The sequence below is a fragment of the Pithys albifrons genome, chromosome 1 (genome assembly GCF_047495875.1).
Source record: "Pithys albifrons albifrons isolate INPA30051 chromosome 1, PitAlb_v1, whole genome shotgun sequence".
NCBI classification, from domain to species: domain Eukaryota; kingdom Metazoa; phylum Chordata; class Aves; order Passeriformes; family Thamnophilidae; genus Pithys; species Pithys albifrons.
This window is the reverse complement of record NC_092458.1, coordinates 54629125-54656451: the sequence shown is the minus strand read 5'-3', so window position 1 is coordinate 54656451 and position 27327 is coordinate 54629125. Positions and strand designations below refer to the sequence as shown.

The following is a 27327-nucleotide window of genomic DNA, read 5'->3' as shown; positions in this document are numbered from 1 at the left end:
ATTATTACCTGTAGTTTTATTTTCAGAATTGTATTGAATTCTATCTATCTATCTATCTATCTATCTATCTATCTATCTATCTATCTATCTAATTATATTTGGCCAAACTTGACTACTAACCCAACTAAAAGCAGCATTAAAAATCAAATTTCATCACATGAAAAAAACCAACAGCTAATAAAAAATTAAAAAGAATTATAGATAGGAATAATATTATTTATCTCTAATAAAACAAAACTCTTGCACATGTTCCATAGTGATGTACTAGAGGGGAAAAATAATGTCTCACAATAATTTATTTGACAATGAATAGAGAGCATAGACCTTACCCTGTTTTAACAACAGTGAAATATTAGTTTAAAGTGCCCAGAGACAAAGACATTTCAAATGCTACTATAGTTGCCAAGAAGCAAAGGTTCCTGCATTTTAAGATTGTTCCTTAAAACAGAGAGATGGTTTTAAGGCAGTAATTCATTCAAGGGGTTCAATGGGCACCATGACTCATGAAAATTTAAAAATGTCAGGTGTTTGTGAGATACATTGCTGCCTTACACCAATCTCTAATTATATGTTATAGATAACCTAAATGAAAGAAAAACACAATTGAGTGAAAAATAAAAAAAAAAAATAATGTGGATCCTCTTTATAATTCTGAATACTGTACCAGTTTCATATGCACACAAATAGTACAGGAAAAAGTCTTTCTTTTAACTGGTCTAAAACTGCTCACTCATAAATTTCATTTTTAAGTCTGGATTTCATTATACTTCTGTCTACTGCTTTGATGAATTCTTTCAGTTATAGATAAAACTTTTTTGTTATATTTTACAACTATTTGGCAGTAGAGAAGGTGTGTTTGTTCAAAGGTAAATTTCTTTGGTGGGAGAAATGAACCCAGTTCAAGAGAGATTACAAGTCAGAGTTATGATTTGCTGAAAAAATTACAATAAATCCAATGATAAAGAGAAAAACTGGTTTTAACCCACAAAACCAGATGTATAACCCAGCACCCTGGGACACGAACAGAATGGTGTTCGTCAGCCCCTGTGCCAAGTTCCACATGGACCCCCTGAGTGCAAAGTAAAAGAAAAGAAAATCTGTTGGTGAGGATAATGGTCACAGTCTTGTCTAGACTGGCAGTTGCAGTCCCGTTGAGGTTCTGGTCCTCCTCTGGATCCAACAAATGGTACCAGAAGTCCCCAAACACCAAGATTATATATACTCAGGTTCAGGTGGGAATGCCCAGTACTTCCCCCAAGGCGAGAAGTTCCACAATGGGTGATCTAGCTCTGTTAGTCATGGGGTATTTTTGGAATCTCTGATGGTCTAGGTCATATCAGCTGTATGTTATGCCAGTCCCTAATGGTCCATTAGCACAGATGACTGCTCAGGCTGGGTGTGAAGGTGCTGATGCCTCCCTGGAGGGGAGTTGCCACAGCTGAGTCATTGGACTGGATACAAATGTCTTTTGGTTGAACTGGTGGTCGCAGTCCTGTTGAAGTGACGGTATTGATCCGTTGGGGATGGGGGAAGCCCCTGTTATGATCTTGTTATTAAAATTATTAGAAATGCCTCTGCCCTAATTAAGGTAAAAATGAAACCAGGTGACAAAGTCAATAGTATGGGGTTTATTTAATGATAAATGTGAGGCAGAGAAAGAGAGATAGAAACAGGAAAATGAGGGAGAGAGAAGAAAGTGATAGAGAGAGATTAAAATACAAAATGTATCACCACTCTGTAACCTGGCAGCATCCCATTTGTCTGGTTCTTCTAGTCTTCTTGGTGGTGGGTGCCAGGCACCCACCCTCCTTGGGGTGGGGTTGAAATTTTGCAATCTCCTACAACGGGCTCTGTATTTGTTACCTCACTTAGATCATGTGCAGTCCTCTGGTGTTAGAAGGCCTCAGGAATGAGTCAGGGGGGCACTTTGTAGGTCTTTGCTGGTTTATGACCCTTCACAGCTGCCTCTCATGTGAAATGTCCCATGTATAGTGGCCCTCCCAGGGTGGAGGTGGGAGATTACTCCTCTGGTTTGGTGTGGAGAGATCTTGGCATCACACACCCAAAATCGTTCTCCCCTGCCACCCACTGAACTCAGCTAGAGCTGATTCTTAACACAGAGACATTGTTCACTGAACTTTGTTTACCTTTGCTCAGATCTGATATGATTAGACAGTAGTCCTATCTCAAGTTCCCAATCAGTCCAAATTCCAGTCAGGAGGCAGAGGGAGGGGGTTGCTTTGGTGGTCGTAAAGAGGCAGTTGCTTCTTTGCAGTTTGACAAAAGTCTTTCTATGATTTTGACATATTTAAGACAGTAATAACATTCAATCCATCCCAGCCCCCCACAAACTCAACTTCATGAGTTATAAACACTTCAAGCTCAGGTGGGAATGCTTTGTACCTCCCCTGGAACAAGAAGTTTTACAGTGGGTGGTATCAAGGGACATGTCACTTGTCTTTGACACCTCCAAAGACGTTACAGCTGCCTATTATGTCAGCATCGATCATGGTCCATCATGGTTCAACATTTGAGAATAACCAGGCCAGATGCAAAATGTCTTCAAGGTTCCCTGGAAGGATTTTTACAGAAGAGTTATCATGTAAGGGAGGACACTGGCATGAAAAGAAGTATTACCCACCTCACAGAATTTACCTCTCATTGACTTTTTCCCTTATCTGGAAATCCAGTTTGTATCTTCAGGTATGCACACCCTTCTTCACCTAGGATAGCTGGATAATGGCACCGACTTACCTGACCTAAAGGTCCTTTCCTAGTAGGTTTGTTCAGGGAGGGGTGGGCTTTGCTGGATCAGCAGCTGTTTCTTTTCAGTTTGTTACAGAGGACAAGGGTGGGCTTTGCTGGATCAGCAGCTGTTTCTTTTCAGTTTGTTACAGAGGACAAAAGAGAACTATTTCATGTGATATATAGAACAGTAGGACAGGAATACTTCCTTTTTTTTTTTTTTAATGGCTGAAGTGTACTCTTGCATGTATCTTAGCCAGTTGGTCCACATTGTCTTCTCATTATAGACATAATAATTGCATTTTGTTTCTCTGTCTTGTTTGCAAACAAACCAACAAAAACCCTCTTGAAAATTACTTCTGTTAGCAGACTTTTGCCTAAATAAGAAAGATACTTTCTGATAAGAAAATTTTGCATTTTCCTGTGAAAATCTTGTCACTAGAAGGCACTAGGTTAGAGATTAGAGATTAGGGGGTTTTATAACGTCAAAAGGAGGAAATAATAAGTTATGGATGTTTTGCAGTTTTCTTATGCTGCAACACTCAGGCTATTTAGATCAGAATAAATTTTGATTTCCGGGTGTGTTTTACAATTATGTCACCATAGTAACCTGCATAAACAATGTTTAGATTTCAACATGCTGAGGTAATTTCTATATTTACAAAAAATAATTATGATGATGAAATGGACATCAGTACAATGTTTACACCTATGCTCATGGAAATAAGATGTTGAGAAGCTTTTGTAGTAAAAGAATAACATTAGTCAGAGTGACTACTGTCAATGTTCTTGAAACCTAGTCATTTGTATCCATAGGTGTTTAATCCATTCAAAAGTTCATCAAATGCATCACAGAAAAAAATCAAATTATGGTTTCTCTCCTGAAGAAGTTTATAAAGCAAAGCCTGAATTAGTTCCATTTAAATTTATACTTTTGATTTAATATCTGTGATGTCGTTGTCTCTATCTATAATCAGTTCTTCTCTGGAGAGCCTTTGTAGCCTAAGAGCACATTGCTGATAAATCTAACACCTCAGATCTCTAAAGTTTGGTGGGATGAATCTAGACCCTGGATTTTGCAGTTGGGATTGTGTTTGGATTGTCAGTTTTATATGACAGCACTGCACAGGATCAAGCTCTCAGCTTTACCCTATGTGAAGTCAGCGGATCTCCATATGGTTGTAACCTATTGCCCACAGGCAAACTACTTAAAACTGGGGCGTGAATGTTATTCTATCTCAAAACAGTGGGGCTATGTGTTGGTTCATTAGCTCACAATTTGCTGCCAATTTGAGGATAAGGGGGTTAATTTGAATTTATTTACAAGGTAAATTGCTTCTGGAACATTATTGTTATTTTTTGTAGCAGTTGAGAGACTTAAAGGTGAATTATGGTAAAGATCATAGGATATCTAATGACAAGGTTGATGAAAAGCCAACTGATGTTGGATTTTAGTACAGCTTTTGGTACTGATTTTCATAGAACCCTTCTGGACAAAATGTCCAGCACATAACTGGATAAATACATCAGATCTTGTGGTGGGTGATCAACTGGCTCACAGATCAAGCACAGAGGGTAGTAGTGAATAGAGGAACATCAGACTGGTGATCTGTCCCTAGTGGGGTTCCACAGGGCTCCATCTTAGGCCCCGTGCTCTTCAACATCTTCATATATTACTTGGACAGAGGACTGGAAGGGATACTAAGCAAGTTTGCAGGTGACACAGAACTGGGAGGAGCCATTGACTCCCTCAAAGGCAGGGATGCTCTCCAGAAAAATCTCAAGAAATTGGAGGACTGGGCAATCACCAACCACATGAAATTCAAGAAGGAAAAGTTCCAGATTCTGCACCTGGGATGGGGCAACCCTCTATGTAAATACAGACTGGGGAATGAGATGCTGTAAAACAGAAAGGGACCTGGGTGTCCTGGTTGATGGCAAGATGAATATGAGTCAGCAGCTCCCTGGCAGCCAGGAGGGCCAACCATATCCTGGGGGGCATCAGGCAAAGCATCACCAGCCCATCTAGGGAGGGGATTGTCCCGCTCTGCTCTGCACTGGGGTGGTATTACTTTGAATATTGTATGCAGTTTTGGGCACTGCAATATAAGAAAGATATTAAGCTATTAGAGAGTGTTCAAAGGAGGGCAACAAAGGGGATGAAGGACCTTGAGGGGAAGCCTTATGAGGAGTGGCTGAGGTCACTTGGTCTGTTTAGCCTGGAGAAGAGGAGACTGAGGGGAGACTTCATTGCCATCTACAACTTCCTTGTGAGGGGAAGAGGAGGGTGAGACACTGATCTCTTCTCTGTGGTGACCAGTGACAGGACTGAGGGAATGGCCTGAAGGTGTGTCAGGGGAGGTTTAGGTTGAATATTTTCTAAGGTTCTTCACCCAGAGGGTAGCTGGGTGTTGGAACAGGCTCCCCAGGCAAGTGGTCACAGCACTAATCCTGCCAGAGTTCAAGAATCATTTGGAAAATAACCTGAGGTAAATAGTGTGACTCTTGGGGGTGGTCCTGTTCAGGACTGAGTTGGATTTGATGATTCTTGTGGGTCCCTTCCAAGTTGACATATTCTATGATTCTATAATTCTGTAATTCTGTGAAAAAGGACAATGAGAGAGTAGAGAAATCAGTCTAGATGCACAAAGATATATCCTCCCTTTTTTGTTATATGCCTTCTTATTTGTGTGATTCAAGAAAGTGGGCCAAAAATATTACCAGAACAGTTACAAATAGTAAATAAATTCAAGATAAATCAGCTGTTTTTTCTTATGCTACCTCAGCCACCAACTCAGTTTAATTTTTCTTTATTCAAGAGGTTCAGTATCTCACATTTAAGTAGTCTACCAGCATCAGGCATATTCAAATCAATCATTAAAGTAATTTCCGCCAAGCAGCTTCTGCACACTTAGCCATGTATCATCAATCAAGTGCTGTCAGTCTCAGTCAGCTTCAGCTCCTCTGCTGACTCATGTTAGAGATACTGTGTGGACTGAAGATGCCACAAGCATGCATTGGGCATATCAGAGAGGAAAGTTGTAGAAGGAAACTATTTCTACCCTGACATTGAAAAGAAAGGGAGTTGAGTGGTTTTGATAATCTGGTAACAACCTGTTGTGTGAAGCAGAAGCCTGCTCAGGATTCTGATTTAAGTAGAAACTGTGGGAGCTGTAATGAGGTAAAAAGGGAAATGTTCTATTTTATTTTGCTACCCCCAAAGCAACCAGGAATGTAACAGTAATGGAGCCAAAAAGAATATGAACAGAGGACCATGTTTCTAGCATACCTAGAAGGAAAATTAAGATGAAGATGTTGGGTTTCCTCTTCTTCATTGTAGGTATCATTTTTAATATAATTTTCAATGAATTAAGGAAAATAAAAAGTTTTTTGTGCTTTCTGTTAATTTTTTCTGGGTAGTTCATAATAAAGGAGGAAAGGGCCTCTTTTCATCACTTTACATTGTCTCCTAGTGCCTAAGAGAAAATTCAAGAATCTGTCCTTGTATTTAAGTACTGTATTTATGATTTTGCAGAACTAGTTAATAAGTTAGGCATCTTTCCCTCGAAAATCACAAGTAGAGGCCAAATTAATTAAGTGTTCTGAGGCAACAAGCCAAAGACAGCAAGTTCTGCTGAACTTAATAAGATTAATTGGATTAGGAGTGCTGGCAAATCTGCTAAAATCATTCTTTCGTATCTGCCTAGTCAAACATAGAAGACTTGAGGTTCCTTTTAAAAAGAAAACCAGTGACTGAGCTTGGGCACACAGTTACATTTTTAGGAACTTCATTCATATATATGATTCTCTGTGGATTTCTGGATATTTATGTCAGATTCCTCTGTTTTGGAATTGAGCTCTGTGTGTGTGGTGTTTGGCAGTGTTTAACAGATCACAGCCCAGAGAAGAGGAGACTGAGGGGAGACCCCATTGCAGTCTTCAAAATCCTCATGAGGGGAAACAAAACGGCAAGTACCAATCTCTTCACTCTTATTACCAGTGATAGAACTTGATGAAAACGGCATGAAACTGAGTCAGATAAAGTTTAGGTTTGATAGTAGGGGAAAGGTTTTCACCCAGAAGGCAGTTGCATACTGCAACAGCATTCCCAGGGACGTGGTCACAGCACCAAGCCTGTCTGAGTTCAAGAAATGTTTGGACAATGCTCTCAGATACATGGTGGGATTCCTGGGGTGTCCTGTGTAGGGCCAGGAGTTGGGCTTTGATGATCCTTATAGGTCCCTTCCAACTCAGCATAATCTATGATTTTATGAACTTAGTTGATTACTTGATTATTTTATTGGACTAAATATATAGCTATAATGTTAGAACCATTACAGTTCTTTCCAAAATGGCTACTTACAAATTTTCCTTTTCAAGTATGAAGCTAAAACTAATTATCATTTAGAGCTTTTTCTTAAGACTTTTAAAATTTGAAGTATTTATAATTTAAATGCTCAGTGGATTTTTCCATTTAACAACATAGCAGCATTATTAATGTCCATAGCAAAGAGCTTTGCAGTTATTTCTGATAGCAGTGATACCGTATAAACACTGTCCTTCACTATTCTAACCTTCTCAACTAACTAATGGTACTTCTTCTGCTGCTAGCATGTGGATTCATGAAAAAAAGGAAAAAAAAAGACATTGGTTAGTCAAAGCTAGAAATGATTCCTCTGCTCCTTCATCTGGGCATGTAGTTTACATGCACCAATACTTACATACCATCACAATATATGCAAACATTCTGGGTTGCAGAGATAAGTGTCCTACCTGTGATAGTCAAGAGAATAAACTGAAGACTAAATTGACAACATATGACAGTATATCTTGCCAGGAGGAGATATGGGCTGGCTAGCATATGATGAAAGCATGGTACATATCTACTTACACATGAAGAGAAGCACTGTATGTAAAATAAATGTACATATAATGTAAAGCATTCTTCAAACCATAAAAACTTTATCTTACACAGTAATAGTCACCAGGAATATTATCATTAAAGCTCTGTCTATTCTGCTTTTAAAACTTATGGGTAATAAAAGCAAGTAATGATGTACTGGAAAAATGTTTTTTATCTTTTACCAGCCTTTAACATTTAAAGCTAACTTTCAAGCTTGTTTCTGTCTTTTCTAGTAAGTCTTGACTGACTTATCTCAGATAGATATAGGTGTATTGTGTTACATTTACATACCTGACTCGGTAGGTAAAAACATAACACTTGCAGAGTGATTCAGGATGCCAGATGGTCATCAGAAACTTTTCTAATGCTATGTATTGCATAATACTAGTAACAATACATGCAGCATGACAGTAATTGAATACATTTTTATTTAATTTTCATTTAATTAAAACTGTACATATAGTAAAAATTATACAAAATGTAGTAAAGAAATGATGGATTTTGAGAATTTTTGTTGGTCAATATTTCTTGAGTCAATACCTGCCTTACATATCTGTATTTGAGTCCATGGGATAGGAAGAACAAGATAGGAAATTAAATTTTACAACAATTTACTGTGGAATCATTGAATGGTTTGGGTTGGAAGGGACTTTGAAGATCATCTAGTCCCAATCCCATCATGGGCAGAGATATCTTTCAAAAGATCAGGTTACTCAAAACCCCCTCCAGCACTTACAGAGATGGAGCATGTACAACTTCCCTGAGTAATCTGTTCCAATGTCTCTCCACCCTTATCATAAAAGAAAGTTCTTCCTTACATCCATCCAAATCTACTCTCTATCCATCTAAAAATGTTGCCCCTTCTCCTGGCACTGCAGGCCCTGATATAAAGTCTCTCTTCATCTTACTTATAAGCCCTCTTTGTTTATTGAAATACTGCAAAAAGGTCTCCCCAGATACTTCTCTTCTCCAGGCTGGACAATGCCAACTCTCTCAACCTATCATCATAGGAGAGATACTCCAGCCTGTGAAATACTGGAGTCGAATCTCACTGAATTATATATTCATGTGGTTTGGAGCCAACTCACTGTGAGTGTGTGTGCAGGGGAAGTGCTAGGCTCAGCCTACAGGCACTTGATAAGGCCTGTCCAGAGAGGACATGGCAGGGCCAAGACAGCACATGACCCGCAACCTCTCAGCAGAGCCGAACAAACCCTGCAGCCAACATGGCCATGTCCATGGCGAGCACATGGCAGCACCAAGAACCATGTATCTGGCCTGTCAGTCAAGGAAGGCCTGCCTAGTAGCCTGCCCATATCATGCCCCCTGGAGACTGTGATTGGCTACAGCATGCCTCACTCTGTCCTTGAAGGCACTGAGTGATCAATGACCCAGATGTCCTGCCTGGGAGGCATGGTCACGGTAGCCAAACTTTTTATATAAAGGCACCCAGGGTCTCCATTTTGGGAGTCTCCCAACATGTGATCTCTTGGCAGCAACTATTTCCCTTTCTTCTCTTTCCTCACTTTTTTATTTCCTTAGTCTCTCTTTTCTTCCTTTAGACTTTTCTTCATCTCATGGATAACTTAAAACCAGTAGTGTTGTATACAACTGGTTGCCTTGTGGTGGATGTTTTTGTGAACTGAGTTTTTGTGCTGGGCTTTTTGGTGAAATACTTCTGTGTTGGTTATGTTATCCCTGTAAAATCTTTTACCAAAATGTCTATTTTCTCACTAAATTTTCTCCTAGAGAAAATGTAGCAGCATTTTCCATGGACATAAATTTGAGGTAAAAACAAACCTAAGGCTTTTCAGAAGTTGATTCATGGGGAGGAAAGGATTTCATCCAGTTGTGAGGTTCACATGTGCTCAATCCTCACAACTGTCAAGGTCTGGTCTGGATGGAATCCTTTCCTTCCCATGAATCAACTGCACTACTGTTTGGTTTTATCCACAAACTTGCTGAGAGTGCACTCAATCCTAGCTATGTCATTAACGAAGACATTAAGTAATATCGATCCCAGAATGGAACTTTGAGGGACACCACTATTGGTGGTGTCCATTTGGATATTGAGCCACTGTCTGATACATCGTGATGTATCCTTAGGTGCAACATATCTATATTTTTTTAAGCTATTTTCAGTCACTTTCCACTGGCACTGTCAGTTAAACAATTCCCTTTATTTCACATAAGGAAATGTGAACTAACTTGTAAATGTCTCAAAGGTACAGAAAAAAGGTTTTACTACTTCAAGGGTGTTTAAAGGCACAGAGGAAATGTCACAGAATTGCAAAATGTGACTGCTATTTGTGCAGTCACTAGCCCACAGTTTAGAAACACCTGTGAATAGTTGAATAGTTTAGTTAATGATTTCCAATGATATCCATGGATAAATGAGTCTGCTTTGGCAGAATATCTAGTCATTTCAGCGTATTTTCTCAGTGTTATGCCAAAATGCATAGTTGTTCTATCACTATTTAACATTCCATTGTACAAATATAGATGACATAATTTTTTACCTAACCTTGAGAACAAATATGAAATTATATTCGGGCAAATGTTTTTACATATCTTGTTTGTATCCTTCAATAAAAGTGTCAAACAGTCTGTTAGAGAATATTTCTTTCAGGAGCACTGTACATTTTCTGTCTACTCACAGCAAGATCTCAAGAGAATGACATGTAATTTTGTAGTGCTGTATTTAAACTTAAAGATGTGGATTATGTTAAAATAAAAGTCAGTATCCTCCTCCTTCTCATGAAACCTAAAACCAACCAACCAACTCAACCACATTACATACTGTACAAGTAAGCTCAGAAACAATGATCTTCATAGAGGAAGGTGATAATCTTGTGGCCAAAAAACTAAAAGCACGTTTAAGCTTCTCTGCAGTCTGTTTGAATACAAATTTCTCTTTGCTTGTAAATATACAGCATCAAATCGGTTTTCATGTTTGATTGTACAATACAGTGTTGAATTATATTTACTATCACTGTTAATAAATCTGAAACAACTTTTAGAGCTCCTATAATCACTGGAAACTCTCTTTTGCTTGAAAACACTCCAAAATTTCTGAAAGAGTCCTAGCTGTTGATTATAAAGCCCAAAAGAAACAACTTTTTTTAAGTGCCAGATGAGAACATCTCCAGTACAGACAGTTTTAGACAGCCAGACAATGGAAGATAATATTCAAATGAATCACCTCTCTGACTGTTAAGCTGTGATTCATTTGACCTGACTCTATGCATTTAAAGTCTAGATGTCTGCTCAAATATCTACTTTGCTCTTGTCACATATTGAGAATACTCTTTACTGTTCAGATTCCCCTCTTTGACAGAATAGAAATCTAAATAGCTTAAATAGGCACATAGTTTTTAAATGTATAGATTTAAGTAAAATTAATATTTTTATTTTCCAATATGTAGATTTACTTTCCGGTTTGAGAGACAACTCCAGCCTAAAATAGAGGAAACTTGTGATCTAGTCTATAATTGTTCATATCAGATACTTAATTATGCTCTCAAATGTAATAACTGAAATTTATCAAAGGAAGAGATGATCAGTACTTTTGATTGCCTCAGAAGTCAGTCATATGATCTTTGTCAGGTATCTTTATTTCAACCTGTCTCACACTTTAATGCAGAGAACACTGTGCAGACTACCTAATAGTAAAAAGTGAAAACTACAAATTTATAAAAACTAAACCATCTATTATATTACAATGCTTAAATAAGTTTTTTCAAGGGTTAAAGATTTCTTAAATTTATCTTTTAAAACAAAACTTAAAAAGTAAAATGACAGGCAAAGGAATAGAAAGGAAAATGGAAAGGAAAAGACAAACTAAAAAACATACAGAAGACTGCTTCTTCTCCTTGGAATCTTGCAAAATAATCAATTGTAAATTGCAACATCATTATTATTATTTTTGGTGGGGTTTTGTTTGTTTTGTTTGGGTTTTTGTTTGTTTGTTTGTTTTGTTTTCAGTTCAGGTTGTTTTCCAGACCATTTAGGTAAAGATTGTCCAAAGTATATGAGTGTGGCATTTTTGGGGGTCCACGAGCAACAGCAATATCTGACAAGTGGATTTGGTATGACTATGCAAAGAACTAACTGTTTGCTTTCTCGATGGAAGAAACAAACAAAAAGTTATTTAAAGGAAATAAAAGCCATTTTCACAATTTCTTACCAAAATGGAGACAGGAGAGTGAGAAGTATAGGGAAATCAGTTTCATTATTTTTATCTCATCTCATTTCCAAGTGTATCTTCTTGGCAGAAATTGCAAAGTCTGAATGTAACTAACATTTGCAAAACAAAGAGGGACAAGAGGGCATTTCTGTCTTCCATTTTTTAATCTTCTCTTTTTCTTGTTCATTATTATTGTTATTGTTTTATTGTCATTATTGTTACTATTATTTGAGCAGCTGGTAGGGTTATTTCATTGTTATGACTGGGATGTTGATTTGAGGGGGATCTGGTTCTTTAAGGCTTTTTCTTACTATAAAAATCTGAACAAAAATTCCTTAGACATCACTAGCTAATCCTTAAAGATTATGTTTTACCAACAGATATATGTGAGATATGTTTTCTTCAGAGAGTCAAGGGAATTTATTTATCTTCAATTCTTACAGTCTTCTGCAAACAGAAGAGTAGTGTTGGAAAAAGTAGTCCACCATTTCTAGTTGTATGTATCAATCCTCGGAAACATTTCCAACAAATTTGTTTAGCAATTTTAACCTGGATTTGAAAATACTTTATGATAGAAGACAATATATACATCTGCATCAAACAAATGGATGATTTTATTTTTTTTTTCACTAGGGAAAAATAAAACCACAACCAAAATTGAAGGAAAGAAAAAGTTTTATGAGATTAAGAAAATAAATACAGCTGTCTGGAAGTCAGATGAATTTCTATAAAATGTGGAGTCATTTCAGTGAGGGGTCAAAGGGAGAAGTAATCACTTATCATAAATGCCCATCACATTTCTTAAAGCACTTCTGCAAGGTGCTTAGAAACTATGCAGTAGAAGCTGGTTTAAGAAAACATGTAGAACTGCCTACTTTAGATCATTAAAACAGAGCAATTTGAGGGCAGTAGACATTCCCATCACCTTAACAGTTTATAAAGGGAATCTTACACAAAGTTTTCTAACAGATTAGTGAGCTCCAGCAAATCCCACCTTTTTTTTTTTTTTGTCTGCTCTTGACTTGTGTCAAGACTTGACATAATTTACCACTTTAGTTGATGGTGATCACTCTGGAGGAAGACCTAATAAAATCGGGTAATCATGGAATTAGTTTTAAAGAGTTTCATTTTCCAAACTTTTTTACAGGCCAGAAAATATGTTTAAACCTGATATTGGTATTTATTCAGTTAGCAGTCCAGAAATAAATTCTTTTCCTGTCCCTATGTTACTATGAGTAATGAAGTATGAAGTGGTTCTATATTCTAAAACCTTAGAAATCTTTTCTGTGACCAAAATTTATTGAAAGTACCCATATCTACACAGATACATATATATAAAACCTAGCAAGTAACTTAGACGTAGTTGTTACAGGTTCCCCAAACCAAACAAGGAAACCCCCTCAGAATGCATAATTGTGTCTCCATAACTCAGCATTTTACAAAGATATTTTGTTAAAACAAAATTACTTTCTTATGCATGATTGGAAGTATACTGAGCTAGGCCCAGAACTTGTCCAGAAGAAATCTGCAATTTCATTTTGTTTTGGAAAACATTTGGACTTTTTCCTACATCAATGATTCAGATAAAAAAAATCCCCAACAAAACACACATAAACAAATATCCCTCTTCAGGTCCGTCATGCAAAAACATCACGAAGGTTTTTATCAAACTGAGTAGGCTTCTTGATTTTATAGTTGCATGAAGCAAAGACTTGTCTGGTTAATGTCTATAACAGAACTTATGTCATTGCATCTGTGACCCAGGACAGAATTATTCTTAATAATCATAATTAATTTCTACAGACCAATTTGTCTACAGCAACAACAGCTGTTCCTTTAACTAACTGTCTACATTTTGGCAAGAAAGTGCAAACAGAACTGAGTAATTTTTGCCTTATATTTTATTTGACTTACAGCATGAAAACTAGGAGCAAAGTCAGTCCTATTAAGCAGCTTTTGTGTTATTTTCCTCTGTACACAGATCTTTCACTTGGATTTATGATTTCCTCTTTTCTCATTGAAGACTTTTCAATCTGTATATAGCAAGTTGGGCCAAATAATTCTCCAAAAGTCAAGAGAGTTTTCCCCTCATCTTCAGTGGGAGCACTTTCAAGTGATTAAAGGTAAGTGGAGATTATGTGGCAGATGTTTTTCTATTTGTTGTGGGAGATTTCCAGGTTGGTTTTTTTTTTTGTGTTTTGTTTTGTGTAGTTGTCTTTTTAATGAGAATAGGTGCTTCGTGTTTGGTTAAATCTTACAAAATTACTTCAGTAATTAATTAGCCAATAAAATCCAATTGTAGCTGAAGTTGGAACTCTTAAAACACGTTTAGATACTTGCGCATAATACAACTCTGAGTTGACCACTATGAGTCCTTTTAATAGCTCATAGACAGTAACAGGAATTTTCAAGTACAATGCACATAATTGTAAGAGAATGTGTATGAATTTATATGAACTGTGCCATACTGTTTCTATCCACTGACTATGGTTAATATAGTACAGGGGCCTAGTATGACTATCTCAGATATAGTTATTAAGTTAGGTGAGATGAACCTCATCCTGAATGTTAAGAACATTCTTTAGGAAAATATACCAAATTAAATATCATCGAATATGAAATGGACAAGGAAATGGAATGATTTCCATTCTACCTTCTGTCCAATTCTGTATAAACCTGGCACTATTGTATTTTGTTGACTCACAGCAGATTTGCTAAATGTAGCTGTGTTATATATTTGCTTCCACTATGGGTAGAATGAAGTGTGAACTTCTCAAACTCTGATGTCTAATTCTCATCTAACTAGGCTTTGTTTATCGTTAACAAACACAAACATATTCCTTCAAATTATGTTTTGTCTGAACTATTTCAATCACTACATAGGAAATACAGGGTGACCATCTTTTAGAAGCACAATTTAGGAAAAATAAATCCTGAGACAGTAATTTTAATGGATTAAGAAATGCATTATCAGATATTCCTGAGTTGCATTATAACTCTCTGTACAGAATAATGGAGCATTTTCCAACTTGAATATGTTTTCTGGCTATTGCTGGAAATCCATGATGGGTATCCTTTATTATCCAATCTCATGGAGGCTGGATTCCCCTTTATTGCAGACTATAGTTGGAGCACCACTGTAATCACTGCTCTTCAACACAGGGAGTCCAAAGAGTCAAGGTTCATTCTTGAGCTTTGTGTAGGGTGAATATATACAAAATTATGTAGACAAAATAATGCCTGCCAAAATGAATAGATACATAGGTAAGTAGATAGACCAACTGATTGCCACTGCCTAATAGTACTTCATTCAAGTTCAAATTTTGAATTAAAATAATAATAAAAAAGGAAATGTTGACAGGATAACCTGTATCTCTAGATCATCTTTTCCTATCCTTATACTCAGTTTCCCCATAATTCCTTTTTTTGAGTATCTCAGGTCTTTATTTCAGCTCTGAACATATTTGCACAGTTCCTGTCTGGTTTTCCTTCTGTGGTTTTCTTTAATACCTGGAGATTATTACAGCTGGATTACTTCTCTTTCATATGTAAGGTGTTTTCCGTGATACATCTCTGAATTGGTTAAATGGTCAACAACCAAGAAAATTACAATTCTCTAACAAATAAGAGACATTAGCCACTCTATTGTATATTTCCACAAGCTAAAGCAGAGTTAGAGATTATCGTTATTTTCCTGCAGTAGATGCTGGAATGGTCATAACTGTAAAATCCTGAGTTATACTGTTGAAGGTCTTGTTATGCTATAAGATTGACTTCACCTGACCAGTTTCCTGCTCTAGCAAATCTCATTATCCCTTCTGCAGGCACCCAAGAGATTTTGGCTAGGGTCCTTTCCCTTCCACATCTCCAAGGGTTTGCATATTCTACAGGGTATGGCTGAGATGGAGTTAACTTTTTTTCCATAGCAACCCATATCATGCTGTGCTTTGCATTTGTGTCTAAATCACAACAATGTTTTGGCTGTTCCTAAAATGCTTTTGCACAGCATCAAGACTCATCTTTCTCCCTTGTTCCCCTGCTACATCCTAATATGCTGGGGTGAACAAGAGGTCAGGAAGGGATATACGAGGGACAACTGACCCTTAAAAGGAAAGGAGTATTCCATATTATAAGACCTTTGTGTTCACCAATAAAAGCTCAGAGAAAATGGGAAGAAGGAGGCCATTTGTCTTCTCAAGTAACCATTACATGTGCTTAGGCCCTGCCTCCCAGGAAGTGGTTGGGTATCTGCCTGCTGTTTGGAAGAAGTAAATAAATTTCTCTTTTTGCTTTGTTTTCCATTTTACACTGTCATTATTTTGATGCTTAAGTCTTCTCACCATTCTATTTTCTTTGTGTCCCATGAGCAAAATGTAGGATAGGTGTTTGGCTGCTGGTTGGGATCAACCTGCCCCACATGTGTAAGGCAGATAGGCCCATGTGCAGTAGGCCCAACATTTACCAGAAGTATGAGGTTATTTTCCAGAGAAAAACATATAAAGTAAATCTTTCCTTACTGCTTGCTAGTACCTGAGATAAGGTCTCTAATTAGCTGAACAGTTCATCTACAACTCAATATTTGAATTGCTCTGGGCTCTTTTAGGAAAGGTTAGATAAATTATCTTGGATGTCAGGATGTGGCTACAATTCTTGTTTTCAAAAACTATTAAATACTGTTCCAGATAAAGTGTACTATTGTAATCCATTGTCTGACATTACTTTTTTATAGTTTATGCATTAAACTTCAGGAATGTGAGGTGAACAGCTTTAGCTGGAAGTTAAAGTCAGTAACACTCAAATGATACTTAAGCGTAAATACAAAAAAATAAAGCTTCACTTACTCAGAACATGTAACAATGTAAGAGGACTGATAAATCCTAAAAGGTATAGCCTTCAAAATGTTATCTTTATTTCTTACTTAACTTTTTCTTTAAACTTCTGAGCATTTTTCATCACAATCTACATGATCTGCAGATATCTGCTGGGAGTCCTTTCAGGACACCTGTCTTTCCCCTTTATCCCATAGAAGACTTATTAGTGTATTCCAAGGTACAGAAAACCTGGGTGTAGCTTATTTGCCTGACTTAAAAAGATTGAAACCTACTCAAAATATGTGGTTACTTACACACAATAAATAAAGCTATCCTGGAACATCATTGAAAAACCCAAACCAACTTTTTAAAGGAATTATATATGTTTATATTATTAATATGCAAATATATCTATGTACAGCCTATAATTAAGCTGACACAACATATATCAAAGACTATAGAGGGTGAAAGGAATGGGGGGAAAAAAATCCATCTCTAGACATAAAAAGTCAACTGCGTGTAATAGCTAGTCAATTGAGAAAATATTGACATTTTATGTGTACACCTTCTTAGGCCTTGAGTTATTCAGAGAAACAAAACATCCAGAATTCCAAAGTACACCATGAGAAAATGAAGGTGTATCACTGTGCAAAAGTCCAGTCTAAGGCAACAGGACTCTTGCAATCTGTGAGCTGAGCAACCAAACCCTGCTATGCTTGGTAAGATGCATAACTGCCTCTGATCTGCATGATGGAAGAAATGTAATATTCTTGTCTTCATAAAAATGTCAAAATTTTCCAACAAAGTACTTGCTATATTACAGTTATATTTTGGAAAAAGGGTTAACAAACCCCACATTTAGCTTATATAAAACAATTCTATAAATATAGCATTGTACTAATGTTTTACAGGCAGGGGATTTTGAAGAAAGGACACCAGCTGAGAATCACAGTGAGTACAGTGAAAAGTAAAAGCACATGCTAGAGACTACCAGACATAATTTAAATTTAATTTGCTAAAACAAACAAACTGCTGATCTGCTTGAGGTCAAGAAGGCTCTATGGGGTCCTGACAGACTGAATCTCATCTGGCCCCATTGTATTGTGAATGTCTAAGTGGCACAGCTAACTGTCTAACTACTGCCTTCTGGTTTACAAGGGGTCTATTCTGCTCTTTGTCCCTGTCTACCAGCTCAGGGGGTTGGTTGCCCTAGGGATAACTGGTCTTGCTGTTAAAGATTGGATGGAACCAGGCTCTTCTCTGGTGTCAAGCGATAGAACAAGAGTCAACAGGCAGAAAACAATGCACAGAAATTTCCACCTGAACATGAGGAAGAACTTTAGTGTGGTTGACTGTGCACTGTAACAGATTGCACAGAGAGGTTCTGGAATCTCCCTTACTGGAGGTATTCAAGAACTAATTGGACACAATCCTGTGCAATGTGTTCTAGGATGACGCTGCCTGAGCAGGGAGGTTAGACCAGATGACCCACTGTGGTCCCTCTTTCCTGTGACTTTATGTAACATATTACAGTCAGGCAGTTGAGTGTCTGTCAATGCTAGTATGTATTTGTGAAAGGAATAAATAGTGAATACTTATCTTAAGCAATGAAATACTGTCTATTAATCCCAGTTCACTTTAGATGCTCACATTGCAGATATCTACATATGAACAAATTGCATAGATACTCTCTACAGTCAATAGGGAAGGAAATAAGTCTACAGCAAAATTGATCTGTCATCATTTGTACAGGTCCATTTTGCAACAGCTGTCCAATCATATATTGAAAAGCCAAAGTAACTGGGCTGTACTTCCGTGCACAATACTGCATTCTCAACTGCATCTCTTTCTGCTAAGTAACAAAGAAAAATATTTGCTTTCAGTTTTCTACAAATAGAATTAACTGACTCAACCTTTTTTAGTACCATGGATAATGACTGCCTTCTTTATTCCCCTGCAAATCAGCAACACTTCTTGAAATGCAAAAACTTTCAGGGTTTTAAAACAGACAAACAACCCCACTCCCAAATGCCAGCAACTCCCCAGCCCCACAACCAACTCAAAACAAAATAAAAAATGCTAAATTTCAATGATATCTGCTGTATTATCTAACAGGAAAAATATAACATTTCAGAAAACATGATTTTCCAAATGTTATAAATGCTTTGAAAGAATTGAGTTGTTTTCTAACTTCATGAGAGATGTCAGCTCCTCTGTTTTATACAAAAGCTTTTCATGTCACTTTCTGCTTACTGGTCTTTGGTAAGCTCCTCTATTTTGTCAGTTCACAGTCCTTTACAAGCAAAGAATAACATAACTTCTATAAAGCACTCAGTGGCCTTCACAGTAGCTCTCGTGCCATCAGATTCAAGATAAACTCTGGTGTATGCACTTTAAAGCAAACAAAATGTCTCAATATATAACACATCTGTGGTACAGTCCTGCAAAGTGGCTTTTATGTGACTAGCACCACTGAACAGCAAGTGAAGGAGTGCCTTCATGTCAAGAACCCTAAGCTGAAAGTGGAATCAGTCTGCCCTTATCAGATCTATGTACCAGTAAGCCTAAGTCAGTGGCTATGTCAATGCCTTTACTGTATTGTAAACAGAATAAAAAATGCTAAGAGGTTAATAAAAGAAAGGTCTTGCTTTCTTTTTTTACATAATCCTTTTGTTACTTCTTTTGCTTTTCATTCCTGTCATGTGAAAGAGGGGAGACAGAAATACAAAGACTTCTAGTCCCACCTGTATTAATATAAAATTATTAGCTATAAGCATCCTCAGAACAATCAAAGCTTTATGAATCCAGCACTGCCTGCTGAACTCTGGACAGACCACAGGCTGGAAAGATTTTTGATCTTCCTTTGAGGACCACACTTAAGCCAGGGAGAACTTAATAGCAATAAGCATCTCCAGAAAATTAGAGCCTTATGGACCCAACACTGCCTATTGACATGGATAGCACACATGTTGGAAGGGTTTCTGACCTCTGCTATGAGACCACACTTAAGCCAGGGAAAAATTAATAGCTATACAAGCGTCTCCAGACAATCAGAGCCTTATGGTCCCAACACTGCCTGTCTGTAGCGGGTAAACAAGTCAAAAATATGTTTCTCCATTGTTTTCTGCCTCTCAATACATTCTGCTAACATTGCCATGTCAGCTTTAGTGGAAAAGCTTTCTCAAGGAAATACTTCCTGCCAGAAAATCCTGCTTTTGTGATCAGTATCCCACATCTGGACCTGACTACGTGCCAAAAAACATGTGTAGAGATTAAGAAAGCATTATAAAAACCTGAAGATGAATTCAGAAGTTAGAGGAACAAGAGACAAGGAGAAACTAGGAAGCCTCGCCTAGTCTTCTTCGGATCTCTCCTCTCAGCTCGTCTTACCTTTCTTCCAACACCACCAGCTGTCATCTGCCTCGAAGGAGAGACTGCTTGTCAGCCTGTAGAGAGGGCATCGGCCTAAGAACGAGACTGCCTGCCAGCTTGACTAGTCTGTGACTGTCTGTGGAGGTATATCCTTTCTCTGAATTTTTCTCTTACAGGCTAAAATAAAGCACCCTCTTTTGCAGCTACTCCAGAAGCCGGTCCGGTCGTGAGGGGAAATAACTGCATTTTGCATTTCAAAGACTCACAATCCTCTTGCAGCCAAGAGATAACATCGTGGCAGAAACAGAGAGAGCATCTGCATCTCCCCCCCCTTTCTCTCAGTTACATCGATGAGGCACTCAAGTAGTTTTTCATGGTGGTATCTTTTCTCTGCTTCTATAAATAATCTTAAGCATTTTTCCTAACTTTTCTTATTTTTCCTCTTTTCCTTTCGCATCTCTCTCGTAATCAATTAATAAAAATCAGTTTTGGTATTTACAGATAACTTGTTTGAGTTTTAATTTTGCTCAAGAGAATGATTCGAACTTGTAGTTCAATCTGCATAAAAACTTAAGCAGATCTGAACGTCACACTGTCAAACTCTGGACAGCACACAGGTTGGAAGGATCTCTAACCTCTGCTATGAGACCACACTTAATAGCAAGAAAAGAACTTTTCTCACAACAGCTCCTGAAATAACATTTATAAATACAAGTATGTGACAGTTATTGTGGGTTTTGCTTTGCCAGTGAAAACATGTAGCTGCAAGATTGTATTTAATTGATGACAAAAGACCCCAAAAGAAACCAGCACAAAACACATTCTACAGAGATAAGCATACCAAACTTAAGTTTCAATACAGCAGTGTATCCCACTCCCATGACAGCCAGAAACTAACAACAGAAAACTACCAGCTAGAAACATAACCACCCAAAATACAAATCTAGATCTCCCCTCAGTAACACAGGGCAATAAAATAGCTTGCACACCACCTTCTCTGTAACACAAAGCAAAAGGAAAGAACAGAGCTGTTTCTCATCAACACACATCAACAGCTGAAAAGGAACTGCACACAGCAAAGGAACACAACTAAAATAAAGTAAGGTATATACCTAGTAAGTTGCAAAGTGTAAGGCAAGTTACTGTTATTAGTATTAAAGTAGCAAAACATGGTTAGTAAATAAAGTGCTTATAGAGTAAGAATCAAAGTAGCTGTAAGCATAAGATAGAATGTATAAAGTAATAAGCTTTGTAAGACAGTAAAGTATAAGATCTAAAATATAAAGTATAAAAAGCACATGGTTTTTCACCCCTACATTGTTCGAAGAGGTGGGAGGAGGCAGGGCAAGCTGCTCTCAGCTACTCCTGCAGAGACGATGATGACTTTTCCCCAGATTTTGCTTATGGCCAATCTCTTTTTATACTTTTTTTTTTTGGTAGTATGGGTGGCTCTAGTCATTAATTGGTCTTAGGGTGATAGACAGCATAGGCCTGAAGGGCTCCCTGTATATTCGTAGAAGATATCCCAAAGGAAGGCCATGTCATTTCCACAACACTCCATCCTTTGTTAATCTTATCAGTCTGGCTTTAGCACTTTTGAAAAGCCACTGGGAAGTCTTTGTCCTCTGACTATGGTTCTGAGAGCATCTCTGGGGGATGGGGGTGGGAGTGGGGGTGGTGTGTGTGTGTGTGTGTGTGTGTATGTGCGTGCGCTGAAGCATTTCTCTCAATTCATCAAGACCTTACCAGGACAATCATCCCACACTTCCCATTACTGTGGATCCATAGTTAAGTTGTTTTGGCTTATGAAGTTGCTGATCACCAGCTGCTGTGTAGGAACTGCCTATTTATATGCTGTAAGCCCAAAACAAATACAATGTAATTCAACTAGTGCTAGCACAAAATTGAAAGAGTATTAATGGCATGGAAATACTTTTCTCTATTTTTTAAGGACTAAAAATGCTCACACACAAAAAATAGGATGTGTGGTACTTGTTTACCTGTAGTAGTTTGACAATGTGCATAAACTTCAGAACTGCCTTATCTTGATTTTGGTTTGGGGTGTTTTGTTTGTTTGTTTTCCCAGTTAACTTCATTAATATTTACTTCACCACAAAAATTCATTTGTACTTTTCATGGACTATCATAATCTGTACCTGATTTAGAGTTTCCCCTCAAATGTTTTAGGCTATTTCTCTATGTCTTTGCTGGAACCAGCTACATCTGTTGCTTCCCACCAATTTGCTTCCTTTGGTGTTCTTTGAAACTGCTAAGGTGTTTCCATTGTCATTAATGCAGAATGTACATATTGTTTCAAACATCCCACTTTCATTGATCATTGCAACCAAAAAATTACTCTCCTTTCTTTCCACACTGAGGGTATCATTTCAAGTAATTCAGTAGCATTCTTTTCATTATGACAAGAAAATTCATCAGAAACCTAATTATTTTCAGGAGTAAAAAAAAAGGTTTTCAAATTTGTAACATTATGGTACATGGTATGTACCTTATACATCATGGAATCTGTTCTATGTGTAACTTTTACTTCCTTTTTTCCTATTGCAAGTGGGCTATTTTTTCTTTCCCTTAATATGTTAAGCCCTTATGTCGAAAAGATGAGCAAAGACATAATTATGAGAGATCTTCCATTCAGATTTGAATAATTCATGAAATTAATACTTCATTCAAAAGTCACCACTTTCCCAGTGGTGCCTCAGTGCTTCTACAGTTCTCCAGTGTAGTGCAAGTCACATCAGATAAATTATTTCAATTTGCACTAAAATGCCTCACAGAGCTGATTTATTAAAATATCACAACTCACTGGGAGAATGGGGACTTCCAGTTAGTTCCTGTGGGACTCAACTGTATAAGTCATTAAAACTGAATCAGGAGAGCGTATGTTGACACACCTAACTTGTCAATATGACATAGTGAGGTTGACACTGCTAGAGATGCCATTGCATGAAATTTTGTGACAGACATACAACAGTAAAACAGTTTGTGTTAAAGTCACAAAGTAAACTAAAAGAGGCTTCCCTTGTATCACCATTCATGTGTTCAGATCTAAGGAGGAATTGTCAACTCCATTGATAATACTCCTTAGCACAATGTCTTTCTAGACATTACTGCAAAAGTATTTCAGAAAGTAACATAGGGCGGGAGCTGAATTACAAGAAGACTGAGGCCTGATTGAAAGACACTGAAAAGGAGTTTTTAAACTTGTTTCAAACTGGAAGTTCAAGAAAATGTAAAACCTGTCTATTATCTTGAGGTAGGAAAAGGTAGCAAGAAAATTGCTGTTCCATTGAAACGTATTGTGTTAGGACAAGTAAGAGATTGTTTTCTCTTTAGTTGCCTGGCTCCTGTAGCTAAGGAAAAAGAACAAGGATTTTCTACTGCTGAGGTCCCAAATTCAATCCAAATTGGACCAAAAGTCTTTTCCAGCATTTTCACCCACCATCTGAGCTCAAGCTGTTCAAGTGTCAGTTTTTTCTAGCTTGTAAGATGTTGTGTGCTTTGAGAAACTGGTATTTTATTGTGTACCTACAAAGGCATAATACTGTCACTGTAGTATAAATCATGCTGATGACACAAAATAGGACAAAACTGCTCAACATTATCAATCACTGTCAAACAAACAAGAAGAAGTTTATCTGACAAACATAGCTATTTAATGTGGGTTTTTTCCCACTGCAGAAATATGAACAGCTTATGTGTTTTGGGGGAGCTTTCCAAAAGCCTGTCACTGATTTTTAGCTCCAGATTGCCACTGAAAGTAAAAAGGCAGGAGTGTGACTTCCCCTGTGCCACTGAAAATTTCCTTTAATGTACTTTGTCAACTTTTTTGTGCTTCATTCTTAACCCAGTAAAAAATTAATAACTCACCCTCAGATACTCCCTTTAGTTTGTTCCAAAATAGAGGTGGGAGTACATTGTAGAGCATTTGAAAAATATTAATTCCTCTTACGTGTGTTCACTTCAACTGTTTTCAAGCCTACTCTGTGCTTATTTCCTGTCAATATTGCAGTGATCAAGCTTTACTAGTGATAAAATTCATGAAAGATACCTTCAGCTTGAATACTCAGTTGCCAAAATCAAAATCTGAATTTCATAACTAATCAGTGGTGTGAATTTAAAATATCTCATTCAATATTGCATTTCAAAAATGTACCTCAGCATGCAATTTAAATTCTAACAAAATGCAATTTAGTTCTTCATTGAGGGGCAAGACAAAAGCAATTAATTGACTGTTAATAAAAATTAAAGGGAGGTCAGGAAAGGACAGTATTGGGAAATTAAAAATGTAGATGTTAGAAGATATTTGGGTATTTAAAGGTCAGGATTATGGTTTATATTAACGGATTAAATGATTATTTCTGTTGTTTTCACAGGAGGTTAAGGCTTCAAATTAGTTTACAAATTTGAAAAATTCTACTGAACATCTACTTTCATCTTTATGTACTCAAGATGGAATTAATCTTAGAATAATCTATAATCCATAGAGAGCTGGGCATCACCAAAGGGAAATTTACTCTATCACTTTAAGGCTTCTGGGTTAAATAAAATGAATCTTCCTCCTCATGTATTGGCTATATGCCAAGACTGGCCTAGACTAGTTACATTAAGGCAAAAGTCATATTTTAAAAACCCTTTCATATGTCTTTGTTGAAACATAAGATCGAGTAGCCTAAAAAACCACAAAAGCTCATAGTTGTATTAGTTAAAGAATGAAAATGCACACATATTTTTTCACTGTGAAAATTCTTAATGTGTTCTTTAGCTGAATCCAAATAGTAGTTTAAGAAAAAGAAACCGTAAAGCATGCTTTCCTTTTTATATGTTAAGATTGACATAATGTGACTGTTGATATCTGTGTATATTGTGTATATACTCATGTGATGTATGTTCATTATTCAAGATCTTAACTTATTTGTATTTGCCTGCTGATTTTCATTTAGCTTCTTTTCAATCATCATAATCACTTTTGTGTGTGTGTGTGTGTGTGCATGTGTGTGTGTGTGTTTAAAATTGCAGACTATGGAAATGATGCTAAACTGGGACAAATTGAGTGATAATCCAAAACTGCCTTTCTTAGGAAACTAAATATCAAGATGACCCTTGATGTTATTTCTGGGTATCTACCATTGTTTCTCATGAAGAATCACAAAGGAGGATCAGATTAAAATGTAATCTTTCTGTGTAATCACCATTTGGCTCCTCCAAATGCTGGCAAAGGTCCCAAACAGAATGTCATAAACTAGAATGCTTAGGGTGAAAACTTGGCTACGTTGGAGTTAATGGTAAAGTTTTCATTGATTTCAATGGACCAAGGAATTTATTGAAATTATAAGCATACATCATGAATGATGTATTATTAAATTTTTTTAATGTGTAAAATGTCTAAAGGATATAGACAGATTTTCTTTCTCTTCATATATTCCCTTTAGTTATTATATGTCCTGCTATGACCTCAAATTTGAGCTCCCAAGAAGTTCTAATTATTCAGAGCAGGCTTAATGTAGAAATGTCTTACACATCTGTCATATACATCACCTAAAAAGCAGATTTAAAACATATACTGTATTTATTATGCTAATTCACTTTGAAATCTATGGTGAAGATGCCTCATGCCTTTCAAACTGAGTTTGCATAGTAAATTTAACATGGGTCCTGGTGGCCCACAAACATTATCCCTGAAGCAGTTTTAACAATGCCGAAAGGACGTATGTAGTGTACACACTAGGAAATATACATACAGGGATAAAAAGGGGGAAAAACAAGTACTTGTATTTTGCAATGTATGCTTTAGTAGTTCATGGTTTGGATTCCTTTACTTAAATGTCTTCAGTTGCTGTAATCATGCTTTCAGAAGCAAAAGCACTAAGCAATAGTACTGCTAATGTGGTCTTTCCACAAAATGGCTAGCTTTTATCAGAGTTAGCATTTTCCAGACTTAAATTTTAAAAGGTGTTTTTACTGTTGCCAAACAGGTTATTTCCTTCAGAAAAAAATTATCCTCCTGCATCCCCCATCAGTGACACAAATAAGCCAGTAAGTGTTAAGTTCTGTGTTCTCATATTTTTAATCACCATTGATAGTGGTGGGTTTTTTAGGACCAGAGGGTCCTAAAAATTTAGATGTTTTTTAATACCTGTTAGAGTAAATTGTTATAGTCAGATTGAAAAGTGAATATGTCTCTCTAGTGTATGCAACATGCTATAACAGTTATTTTTTCTGGCTAAAAATTTACAATAAAATGCAGTACAGATTTCCTATACATTCACTTTCTAAGAATGAAAATAATAGGAATTTAACAATAATCCCACCCCATCCATCACTGCAAAGCTTATAATTTTAAAGTTAAATTTAAGAGAAATATAAACGTGTTTTAGTATACAAATGAACAGTTAGGGAAGACAAATGTCACTAATGAGCTCCATAGTGGCAGTTCTGGCTATAGCATAGTAGTTTCTTGTTCCAGGTTATATAGACTGATTTAAAATTTTCCTTTTCATTCACCTTTTTTTCACCCTAGATTAGTCATTAAAGGGTGGGTTTGAAATTGTTTTATTTCTTTAAGTGCATTTTAATATAAACATCATAGATATTTTGAATCCACAAGGATTCACAAAAAACTGCTCTGTTGTTCTGATTTCTGATCTTCATTGAGTCATTTCTGAGCTTTGCTCCAGATGTCTTCTTTAAACCTCTAGGAGAGGCATGGTATTAACAAACACTAATACAGTTTTTATAGTCCCTGGGCTCCACTGTTTGCACAGTATCTCTTAAATAGCAAGATCATCAGATATCATGAGACAATGAGTAATTAAAGAAAAAAAAAGATGCACCCTTCAGAAATTCTTTTATTTATGGCTTTTGAAAAACATTCATACAAACTTCAGAGATATAAAAATTTTACCTATATATCTCAGAACAGTCTAAGAGAAACTGCAAACAAACAAATAGCCAGAAAACTAAAAAGCAAATGTGAAAATAGCTGTCTTACAGCCCCTATGTGGGTTTTACTTCTGAGTTAATGAGGTGCAAGATACTAAGGATATCAGTATTTTCAGGTCAATTTTTCTCTCATTCTCTAACTTCTAAGCTGAAACTGAGTTGAAAATTATGTACCTTATCTTGAATTTCTAATGGTTTTCTTAGCTGTCATAGATGACAATATGGGGTAGGTGTTTCTTTTTAATTACCATGGAAATGATCACAAAATACAGATGAAGCCTGAGCTGACACTTACTACTTAAATTAATCTAAAATTTTATGTTAGTGGAAGTGAGAAGAAAATGAGTTGTGCT

General features: G+C 36.8%; 1 long non-coding RNA gene across 3 annotated transcripts in view; it reads left to right on the top strand.

Annotated features, from left to right (window-relative positions):
- Positions 1-6452: 6452 nt before the first annotated feature.
- LOC139669704 (uncharacterized) overlaps positions 6453-27327 on the top strand; it is a 32924-nt gene continuing 12049 nt past the window's right edge. For 2 of the 3 annotated variants that reach the window (XR_011697310.1, XR_011697308.1), the window contains exons 1-4: positions 6453-6713; positions 13816-13957; positions 17557-17596; positions 26008-26068. This is a non-coding gene — a long non-coding RNA (uncharacterized lncRNA). Of the gene's footprint in view, positions 6714-13815; positions 13958-17556; positions 17597-20055; positions 20162-26007; positions 26069-27327 lie in introns of all 3 variants that reach the window. The other variant, XR_011697309.1, reaches the window with a different exon arrangement.